Here is a 12,500-nt window from a genome sequence, read left to right on the forward strand (position 1 = left end):
GTGACTATAATGACCTTAAACATCAACAAAAAATGGACCTAAACTGGCGCGATATCAGAACAAGAACATTCCTTGGCTGTATCTCCTTTGTTATTTTCATGTTGTTTCCCTTGTTCAATTTCAGAAATATTTTTTTTCCTGACAAACGTGACACTTATGTTTCCCACGAGAGAGAAAGAAAAAAACAAACAAACATGAAAATGAATACATAAACAAGTAGAACGACAATATGGAAACCGCTAAAGCGTATCCACAGAACCGCGATGTGAACAAGCGAGAAGGAATAAAATCTTGAGCGTATCCACAAAATATCGCCAACCAGAGAGTATGCAGAAGCTACAATGTATCCAGAATTCCCGCACAAGACGAAGGACGGGAAACTGAGCGTATCCAAATTCTCCAGCGAAAGGTGCGGATCGGGAATGAAGTGGAAAGAAAGAGAAAGAAAAAGTCGGTGTGAGCAGCAACCTCACTCACGTAATGCCTCACTAACGCGTCAGTTTCGAGTTACTCACCACGTATGCGTCATTTCTCCTTTTCTCCCTCTCTTTAAATCCTCTCGCCCACGGTCTTAACCCTTTAACCACTCACTCTTTGTCTCTCTACTCCCGTTCCTTTTACTTTGTCTCCCCCTTTCCCCTTCTTCACGCTCCTTCCTCTCACTCCTCGTCACCGATGCATTTGACATTTCTCTAACCGCGAAATTTCAATTATTGACTTCATTACACAAACGGGTATGTATACAAACGCGAACACTTAAACAAGAAAACATACATCCCCCTGGCACCAGCGGATCTATTACAGGAGAGGGCAAAGGGTGTGGGGGATCAGGGGAATAGATTTTGAAATAGGGTTCGGGGGAGGGGCGATATTCATGAGTACCAAAATTTAAACAAAAGCTTACTTTGTTTTGAACTTTTGTTTCAGTTTGGTGACCTTTTTGGAAGCGAGATAGCAGCTTATGCCCATAGTGATGTAATTACAGTTTTGGCGAATAAAAATTTAGGGGCAGCTGGAGGCACACCCTATTGTAGGGGGGATAGCCCTTTTAGATCCTCGACATACCTCAAGCCTCCCTCTCTCTTTCTCTCTCTCTCTCTCTCTCTCTCTCTTTCTCTCTGTTTCTCTCTTTTTCTCTCTTTTTCTCTCTTTTCTCTCTCTCTCTCTCCCTCCCTTACACACGTACGCACAAACAAACAAAACGCTAACAAGAATAGCCTGACAGATGCGATGTTTCTGTGGCCTGACATTATTCAATGGAACTACTTTATCTCCGCACTGCTATTTAACCTTTGGCTCCGTCTCAGCGCTTGGGTCCGAATAGACAAGCCGGACTGACACGCGCGGGCAATGTCACGCGCGGGCAATGTCGGACAAGCAGGTGCTGTGCGTCGACCAAAAAAAATACTTAGAAATGTCCACGCGTTGGCGATAGAGGATAAAAATGCACCGTCTCGCGATAGAGGATAAAAATGCACCGTCTCGCGATAGAGGATAAAAATGCACCGTCTCTCGATAGAGGATAAAAATGCGCCGTCTCGCGATAGAGGATAAAAATGCACCGTCTCTCGATAGAGGATAAAAATGCGCCGTCTCGCGATAGAGGATAAAAATGCACCGTCTCTCAATATAGGATAAAAATGCACCGTCTCTCGATAGAGGATAAAAATGCACCGTCTCTTGATAGAGGATAAAAATGCGCCGTCTCGCGATTGAGGATAAAATTGCACCGTCTCTCGATAGAGGATAAAAATGCGCCGTCTCGCGATAGAGGATAAAATTGCACCGTCTCGCGATAGAGGATAAAAATGCGCCGACTCGCGATTGAGGATAAAATTGCACCGTCTCGCGATAGAGGATAAAAATGCACCGTCTCTCGATTGAGGATAAAAATGCGCCGTCTCGCGCTAGAGGATAAAAATGCACCGTCTCTCGATAGAGGATAAAAATGCGCCATCTCGCGATAGAGGATAAAAATGCACCGTCTCTCGATAGAGGATAAAAATGCACCGTCTCGCGATAGAGGATAAAAATGCACCGTCTCGCGATAGAGGATAAAAATGCGCCGTCTCGCGATTGAGGATAAAAATGCGCCGTCTCGCGATTGAGGATAAAAATGCGCCGTCTCGCGACTGAGGATAAAATTGCACCGTATCGCGATTGAGGATAAAAATGCACCGTCTTGCGATAGAGGATAAAAATGCACCATCTTGCGATAGAGGATAAAAATGCACCGTCTCGCGATAGAGGATAAAAATGCGCCGTCTCGCGATAGAGGATAAAAATGCACCGTCTTGCGATAGAGGATAAAAATGCACCGTCTCGCGATAGAGGATAAAAATGCACCGTCTCTCGATAGAGGATAAAAATGCGCCGTCTCTCGCGATAGAGGATAAAAATGCACCGTCTCTCGATAGAGGATAAAAATGCGCCGTCTCGCGATAGAGGATAAAAATGCACCGTCTCTCAATATAGGATAAAAATGCACCGTCTCTCGATAGAGGATAAAAATGCACCGTCTCTCGATAGAGGATAAAAATGCGCCGTCTCGCGATTGAGGATAAAATTGCACCGTCTCTCGATAGAGGATAAAAATGCGCCGTCTCGCGATAGAGGATAAAATTGCACCGTCTCGCGATAGAGGATAAAAATGCGCCGACTCGCGATTGAGGATAAAATTGCACCGTCTCGCGATAGAGGATAAAAATGCACCGTCTCTCGATTGAGGATAAAAATGCACCGTCTCGCGATAGAGGATAAAAATGCGCCGTCTCGCGATTGAGGATAAAAATGCGCCGTCTTGCGATTGAGGATAAAAATGCGCCGTCTCGCGACTGAGGATAAAATTGCACCGTCTCTCGATAGAGGATAAAAATGCGCCGTCTCGCGATAGAGGATAAAATTGCACCGTCTCGCGATAGAGGATAAAAATGCGCCGTCTCGCGATTGAGGATAAAATTGCACCGTCTCTCGATAGAGGATAAAAATGCACCGTCTCTCTATAGAGGATAAAAATGCGCCATCTCGCGCTAGAGGATAAAAATGCACCGTCTCTCGATAGAGGATAAAAATGCGCCGTCTCGCGATAGAGGATAAAAATGCACCGTCTCTCGATAGAGGATAAAAATGCACCGTCTCGCGATAGAGGATAAAAATGCACCGTCTCGCGATTGAGGATAAAAATGCGCCGTCTCTCGATAGAGGATAAAAATGCGCCGTCTCTCGATAGAGGATAAAAATGCGCCGTCTCGCGATAGACGATAAAAATGCACCGTCTCGCGATAGAGAATAAAATTGCACCGTCTCACGATAGAGGATAAAAATGTACCGTCTCTCGATAGAGGATAAAAATGCACCGTCTCGCGATTGAGGATAATATTGCACCGTCTCGCGATAGAAGATAAAAATGCACCGTCTCTCGATAGAGGATAAAAATGCGCCGTCTCGCGATTGAGGATAAAATTGCACCGTCTCGCGATAGAGGATAAAAATGCGCCGTCTCTCAATAGAGGATAAAAATGCGCCGTCTCGCGATTGAGGATAAAATTGCACCGTCACTCGATAGAGGATAAAAATGCACCGTCTCGTGATAGAGGATAAAAATGCACCGTCTCTCGATAGAGGATAAAAATGCGCCGTCTCGCGATAGAGGATAAAAATGCCCCGTCTCGCGATAGAGGATAAAATTGCACCGTCTCTCGATAGAGGATAAAAATGCACCGTCTCGCGATTGAGGATAAAAATGCACCGTCTCGCGATAGAGGATAAAAATGCGCTGTCTCGCGATAGAGGATAAAAATGCACCGTCTCGCGATAGAGGATAAAAATGCGCCGTCTCGCGATAGAGGATAAAAATGCGCCGTCTCGCGATAGAGGATAAAAATGCACCGTCTCGCGATAGAGGATAAAAATGCGCCGTCTCGCGATAGAGGATAAAAATGCGCCGTCTCGCGATAGAGAATAAAAATGCACCGTTTTGCGATAGAGGATATAAATGCGCCGTCTCGCGATAGAGGATAAAAATGCACCGTTTTGCGATAGAGGATAAAAATGCGCCGTCTCGCGATTGAGGATAAAAATGCACCGTCTCTCGATAGAGGATAAAAATGCACCGTATCGCGATTGAGGATAAAAATGCACCGTCTTGCGATAGAGGATAAAAATGCACCGTCTTACGATAGAGGATAAAAATGCACCGTCTCGCGATAGAGGATAAAAATGCGCCGTCTCGCGATAGAGGATAAAAATGCACCGTCTTGCGATAGAGGATAAAAATGCACCGTCTCGCGATTGAGGATAAAAATGCACCGTTTTGCGATAGAGGATAAAAATGCGCCGTCTCGCGATTGAGGATAAAAATGCACCGTCTCTCGATAGAGGATAAAAATGCACCGTATCGCGATTGAGGATAAAAATGCACCGTCTTGCGATAGAGGATAAAAATGCACCGTCTTGCGATAGAGGATAAAAATGCACCGTCTCGCGATAGAGGATAAAAATGCGCCGTCTCGCGATAGAGGATAAAAATGCACCGTCTTGCGATAGAGGATAAAAATGCACCGTCTCGCGATTGAGGATAAAAATGCACCGTCTCGCGATTGAGGATAAAAATGCACCGTCTTGCGATTGAGGATAAAAATGCACCGTCTCGCGATAGAGGATAAAAATGCACCGTCTCGCGATAGAGGATAAAAATGCGCCGTCTCGCAGACAAACGATAACGGGACGAGTCGAAAGACATGGATATTAACTACCATCGAATCAACAAGACATATACTTGCAACCATAAAGACTGACTACCATCGCACCAACAAGACACAGACTTATTACCATCGAATGAACACCACAGACTTGCTACCATAAAGACTGACTACCATCGCACCAACAAGACACAGACTTATTACCATCGAATGAACACCACAGACTTGCTACCATAAAGACTGACTACATCGACAACAAGAACAGACTTATTACATCGAATGAACACCACAGACTTGCTACCATAAAGACTGACTACCATCGCACCAACAAGACACAGACTTATTACCATCGAATGAACACCACAGACTTGCTACCATAAAGACTGACTACCATCGCACCAACAAGACACAGACTTATTACCATCGAATGAACACCACAGACTTGCTACCATAAAGACTGACTACCATCGCACCAACACAACACAGACTTGCTACCATAAAGACTGACACCCATCGTACCAACAAGACACAGACTTTTTACATACGCATGACCCACAGACTTGCTCCCATAAAGACTGATCCATCGATTGAATCAACACAGACTTGCTATCATAAAGACTGATACCATGGCACAAACAAGACAAAGACTTGCTACCATAAAGTCTGACTTACATCGCCACCAACAAAAACACAGAACTTGTTACCATAAAGGACTGACTACCATCGAATGAATTCACAAGACTTTGCTACCATAAAGATGAGACTACCATCGCCCAACCAGACACAGACTTTCACCATAAAGACTGACTACCCAATGCTCCCAACCAGACACAGACTTGCTACCATAAAGACTGACTACCATCACACCAACAAGACAGACTTGCTACCATAAAACTCTGACTGCACCATCGCACCAACAAAGCACACAGATTTTTTCCATCGATGAACTCACCAGACCTTGCTACCATTAAAGACTACTGGAACTACCATCGCACCAATCCAGGACACAGACTTGCTACCATAAAAGACTGACTACCATCGCACAACAAGACACAGACAGACTTGTCTACCATTAAAGGACTGACTACCATCGCACCAACAAACACAGACTTGCTAGTCATAAAGACTGACTACCATCGCACCAACAAGACACAGACTTGCTACCATTAAGACTGACTACCATCGCACCAACACGACACAGACTTCTTGCTAACCATAAAGGAATGACTACCATCGCCACCAACCAGGACACCCGACTTGCTACCATAAAGACTGACTACCATCGCACCAACCAGACACAGACTTGCTACCATAAAGACTGACTACCATCGCACCAACAAGACACAGACTTGCTACCATAAAGACTGACTACCATCGCACCAACAAGACACAGACTTGCTACCATAAAGACTGACTACCATCGCACCAACAAGACTTTCTACATAAAGACCACAGCCACAGACTTGCTACCATAAAGACTGACTACCATCGCACCCAAACAAGAACACAGACTTGCTACCATAAAAGACTGACTACCATCGCACCAACAAGGACACAGACTTGCTACCATAAAGGGGAAAGACATACCATCGCTGACCAACAGACTAGATTGCTACTATATAGACTGACTAACCAACGCAAGACACAGATTGCTACCATTAAAGACTGACTACCATCGCACTGAACCAACACAGACTTGCTACCAATAAAGTACTGACCTTACCATCGCACCAACAGAGACACATTGCTATCCATTAAGACTGACTACCATCGCACACAACAAACACAGACTTGCTACCTTTAAGACTGACTACCATCGAAAACCAACCACACACTTGCTACCATAAAGACTGACTACCATCGCACCAACAAGACACAGACTTGCAACCATAAAGACTGACACCCATCGCACCAACAAGACACAGACTTATTACCATCGAATGAACACCACAGACTTGCTACCATAAAGACTGACTACCATCGCACCAACCAGACACAGACTTGCTACCATAAAGACTGACTACCATCGCACCAACAAGACACAGACTTGCTACCATAAAGACTGACTACCATCGCACCAACAAGACACAGACTTGCTACCATAAAGACTGACTACCATCGAATGAACTCAACACAGACTTGCTACCATAAAGACTGACTACCATCGCACCAACAAGACACAGACTTGCTACCATAAAGACTGACTACCATCGCACCAACAAGACACAGACTTGCTACCATAAAGACTGACTACCATCGCACCAACCAGACACAGACTTGCTACCATAAAGACTGACTACCATCGCACCAACCAGACACAGACTTGCTACCATAAAGACTGACTACCATCGCACCAACCAGACACAGACTTGCTACCATAAAGACTGACTACCATCGAATGAACTCAACACAGACTTGCTACCATAAAGACTGACTACCATCGCACCAACACAACACAGACTTGCTACCATAAAGACTGACACCCATCGCACCAACAAGACACAGACTTGCTACCACCAACCCAACAAGATGCAAAGATTTACTACCATTGAGCCTTACGAGATAAATAGCCCGGAGAAGGAAGATAGTCCCGCTTGACAGGTTGATGAGATGGCAGGCAGGTGAGAAGAGTCTTGGGTGCTAAAAGTGCTATGAAGATATTCGTACAAGCCATTCAGTAACCTGATGCAAGATATGTGTGTGTGTGTGTGTGTGTGTGTGTGTGTGTGTGTGTGTGTGTGTGTGTGTGTGTGTGTGTGTGTGTGTGTGTGTGTGTGTGTGTGTGTGTGTGTGTGTGTGTGTGTGTGTGTGTGTGTGTGAGTGAAGGAGTGAGAGAGAGAGAGAGAGAGAGAGAGAAAAGGAGATAAAAACAGAGAGAGAGAGAGAGAGAGAGAGAGAGAGAGAGAGAGAGAGAGAGAGAGAGAGAGAGAGAGAGAGAGAGAAAGAGAGGGGGGCATGATAAGAGCGTGCTTATATGCACATATACAGCGTATATGTACAAGTATTACCTCGTAGATCGTGCTAGTCATGCAGATTTGTCAGCACCACATATAGCTTCCTATCATGCAAGTTTACATGCTTCATATCACGTGTCACGTCATGCATAATCTGTACGTGTCGGCGTTTCCAGGTCAGACGAAAGTAATGGGGAAGCTATCCTCCCTTCCGTCTCATCTCTCTCACTCCCTCCCTCCTCTCCTTTCTCCCTTCCTCTTCGCCATATTTATATCTTCCCTTCTTATTTTTCTTTCTCTCTCTCCTCTCTCTTTCCGCTCCCCTTCTCTTTCTTCCATTCTCCTCTTCTTCTCTCTTCACTCTTTCTTTCTTTCTTTCTTTCTTTCTTTCTCCCTCTTTTCCACCCCCCCCCCCTCCTTTTTCTTACCCTACACGTCTTCTTTCTTTATTCTTCTTTATTCACGCACTTACTTTTCTCATCACATCCCACTCTCTTCCTCTTTGTACTCTGCTACTCCCCTGCAGCATCTTCCTCTTCTCTACCTCTTCGTACTCCTTGTTATTCTCTTGTATCGTATCTCTCTCCCTTCCCCTTTGTTTATTTGCTTATTCCTTTGTATCACATCCCTCTCCTTCCCCTTCGGATTATTTGGTCGTTCTCTTGCACCGCTTCCCTCTCCCTTCCTCCATGTATTTATGTTATTCCTTCGTATCACCTTCCTCTCCCTTCCTCTCTGTATTTTATCTATTTCTGTCCACGCTCTCGCCTTAGGTTCCGTGCCATCCGTGTTGTAATGCATTTCCCACGGCCAGTGCCACCAACACGCCGCCACCCACACTTGGCACCATCAGATAATTTCGGCGCTAAGGGCAAGAAATGTGGCTCTCTTAGTAGCTTAGCTGGCATCAGTGTCACGTCGCTTGGATGCTGCGCGGAGGGAGAATGGGAGAGGGGAAGGGGAGGGGGAAGGGGAAGGGGAAGGGGAAGGGGAAGGGGAAGGGGAAGGGGAAGGGGAAGGGGAAGGGGAAGGGGAAGGGGAAGGGGAAGGGGAAGGGGAAGGGGAGGGGTAGGGGAAGGTGAAGGGGAAGGGGAAGGGAAAGAGGAAGGGGAAAGGGAATGGGAAGGGGGAGGAAATGTAGGAGGGGAGGAGAATTGAGGAGGGAAAGGAGGAGGGGCGGTTGAGGAAGGAAAGAAGGGAGAGGGGAATGAAGAAAGGAAAGACGGGAGAGGGGGGCGAAGCAGAGAAGAAGAGGGGAGAAGGGGAAGGGAAAGAAGGAATGGAGAGGGGAGCGGCATGGAGAAGGGAAAGGCGTGGGATTGAGGAAAGGAGGGAAAGGGGGAAAAGAGGAAGAGGGGAGGAAGGAGGAAGAGGGAGAAGTAGGGAGAGGAGATGAAATGGGGGCGGTAGGGAGAGGGGTAAGGGACAAGGGGGAGGGTTAGAAGGGGTTAAATGTTGATATCGGAATTGAGTGTTAATGGGAACTTGATGGCATCTTCCTTACCTTACCCTCCACTCCCTTCCTTCTACTTCCACTTTTTGATCCTTTGTGAGCCCTTCATCTTCCGACTCCCTCCCCCTTTCCTGAAACGAATCTTCCTCACGTAAACAAGGAAACAAATACAGACAGACCATTTGTGCACAGACACACGCACTCTTTCCCACACTCCCACTCCCACACACACACACACACACATACGCACACGCAGACGACCACCCAAGCACACACACACACACACACACACACACACACACACACACACACACACACACACACACACACACACACACACACACACACACACACAAACACACACACACACACATCACAGCGCCGACACACGGGCCTGATCCGCGCTGCAATTAACATCAGACGACTGGCCAGCCAACAGAGTCCGCGGTCTGCTCTGCCTCTCTCGTTCCCCGAGTCAATTATCTCGGTCCTGCCAGTCACGACTTAGACTCGACGTTTGTGAGGATGAGATGAGGATGGAGAGGAGGGAGGGAGGGGGGGGCATGTGTGGTGCAGGATCAGCCTTCCGTATTTCGTTGAGTGAGTGATTGATGTTATGGTGGCTGCTGTGATAATGGCTTCACGGATGGAGATTAAGATAGGCCTAGGACCAGCCTAAAATAGTGTTTCTCATCAGTATTGGCATGTGTGTAAATATGCAGATCTGTCGTAACGATGATGTAGAGTCACAACAAATAATTTCTTCTCCAGGTGTATGTTTGTTTCGGGATCGTCTTTCGAGGTGATGGAAATGCTTTCTCTTGTCTGATTGTAAATGATAATGAGTTCAGTGGACATGAATTTCCATGGCAGAATGTCCAATCATTCATCAATCTATTAATCAATTCACTTCTCTAGACTCTACACACTCATCCATTTATACTAACCAGTCCATCTTAGATGTCAAATTCTAATTCAAACTCCTTTTTAAGTATCTCTCTCTTTTCATCAGCCAAGTATCATGACATTCTCCCTCCCCTCTCTTCTCCCCCACATCCCTTTCTTTGAGTGCCTCATTTATCTGCATGGGGGTTACTAATTAGGCAAACTCCTTGGACATTTTCCTTGCTCTAAGTCGAATCAGGTCATTTAAATGGTATTTTATGGAACGTAAAATCCAAGCTCCAGTAGCAGAACACCAATACCCAGGGCGCCAGAAACCAACAGACATGTTTTGTTCCTTTAAAGGGGGTCAGACCTTTATATACCCTATGAGGGCAGGGCCAAATGCCCTCGACATACCCCATTTCGACTTCATCAGAGGGAATGGGACAAGGCATGTGGAAGATGAACGGGAATACACGGCAGACTCAAGACACATTCCTTTGTTAGAGAATCCGTGGCCATTTGCCCTCCCTGTCCATCTCTCCCTACATTAGCTCCTCTATCGCCCTTCGCATTATCATAAAATCACGCGTCAGTTTCCGAACAAGAGGCCGTGCGTCTCAGGTAGCCGTAGAAGGCGCCACCCCGCGGAGATAATGCCTTGATCACCTGACGAATCGTCTGGGTGCTCGTCACTTCCGTCAAAACTTCCAGAAGCATCTTTCTCGTGCCTTCGATAAACTCTCAGCACAACGAAGACTCAATTCACTAATTCATTTATTCACTCGTTATCTATTCCCCATGTTAATTTCCTTACTTGTGATAGATTCAGTCACCTCTCTTTAGCCCGCCTTACCCCCACCCCCCTCAGCTTCCACGGGTCTGCTACCAACAAGAGAATTAATCACTAAATCACAGGTGAGATCCTTGACCTCGCCTCCACGACGCGCGCCGATGACCTGATCGACCTCACACATACTGGCTTACTCATCCACTCATGAACAAAATCACAGTAAGGTGTATATTGAGATGAAATAATGCAGCTGCAATAATGCCACTGCTTTTATAATTGTGGTTGTATCTCATTTCACTTTATCATGCAGGTATACACGCGTACCTGATATAATATATCTATAAAGGTCTTGTATTTACTGAATCATTACGACTTAATAAATAAAAGTAAAAACACGATTTCCACAAGGAATTATTGTGTCTTTTAACAATATCATTAAAAAAATACTATGAGATTTAGCAACACATAATCAAAGTGTAAACATAAAAAATATAAAACTCACCAACAACATTTACGGAGTCCTGTTACTTCAATCCCTCTACTTCTAACTTAACTTCTCACATCAAAGCAAAAGATCGGCTCATCACTCAAGTCCCGACACTTAAAGGCAGACAGGATGATAGCTTACCTGAAAAAAAAACAAGGCAGAACATTAGCAACAGCACTCATAAAAGTTTTTTACTATCATAAGACAAACTAATAAAGGGCAATTTGCTATCATCACATTCATATTTTCTGTAATTCACACCAAACAAATAAAAATAAATAATCCCACATGTTCATAATGAAACACCATTCTTTATTTACATGTAAAGTAAGAGCGCGCGCATCTATATAAGAGCGCATGCGCATGTGACTAAAAATAAACCAGTGACACAAGCGATGGCAAGTCCGTCCACTCGCACGTCGAGCGCGTGTATGCGTTCGTGCGTGCGTGCGAGTGCCCAGCCAGGAATAGTTGGGGAATTCTGTGAGAGATCCGCGGTGAGACGAGGGGAGGAGGACCAAGACCCTCTGTCAGTCTCTCTCACGGACGTTACTTTGCCTTTTGTTCTTTTCCCCCGTTATCTATTATATTCTTTCCCGAACTACTTCTCTATATATGAGTTGCACGCGAAAAAATATGCATATTTTTGTATTTCAATGATTCATCATTAGCAGCAAGAAACAATAAAAATAAGTTGATTAATCACAGAAATAAACAGTAATGGCTAGTGTCACACGGCGTCAACATTGTTATACTTTTCATCCATATCATAATTTTTTCATAATGGCATTTAAAAAGGCATTGCTGTCGGCACGACTCATAATCGATCATATAAATCCAAGGCACTAACACTGCCATCCCTACAATGGTCATCTCCACCAGCGGCACAAAGTTACAATTTTGTACACCTAAATTGTACATTCATACACACACATGTGTATTTGCGCACGCGCGTGAGTTAGTGGGTGAATGCGTGTGTGTGTGTGTGTGTGTGTGTGTGTGTGTGTGTGTGTGTGTGTGTGTGTGTGTGTGTGTGTGTGTGTGTGTGTGTGTGTGTGTGTATGTGTGTATGTGTATGTGTATATGTGTGTGAGTGTACATGTGCGTGTGTGTGAGTGTGCGCGCGCGTGTGTCGAATGTGATTACATATTCTATAAACCATGATAAAGCATCCATGGAACGGAATTTCTTAATATATACCAAACCCCATCCTATGAATATCCCACCC

At 45.2% G+C, this 12,500-nt stretch overlaps 1 protein-coding gene across 3 annotated transcripts in view; it reads right to left on the minus strand.

Annotated features, from left to right (window-relative positions):
- LOC122266025 (uncharacterized) overlaps positions 1–12,500 on the minus strand; it is a 244,772-nt gene that overhangs the window by 135,833 nt on the left and 96,439 nt on the right. The gene's annotated exons all lie outside the window — the stretch shown is intronic.

This window comes from Penaeus japonicus, unplaced genomic scaffold (genome assembly GCF_977035675.1).
Source record: "Penaeus japonicus unplaced genomic scaffold, GWHDUDI00000001_assembly GWHDUDI00000014, whole genome shotgun sequence".
Lineage (NCBI taxonomy): Eukaryota > Metazoa > Arthropoda > Malacostraca > Decapoda > Penaeidae > Penaeus > Penaeus japonicus.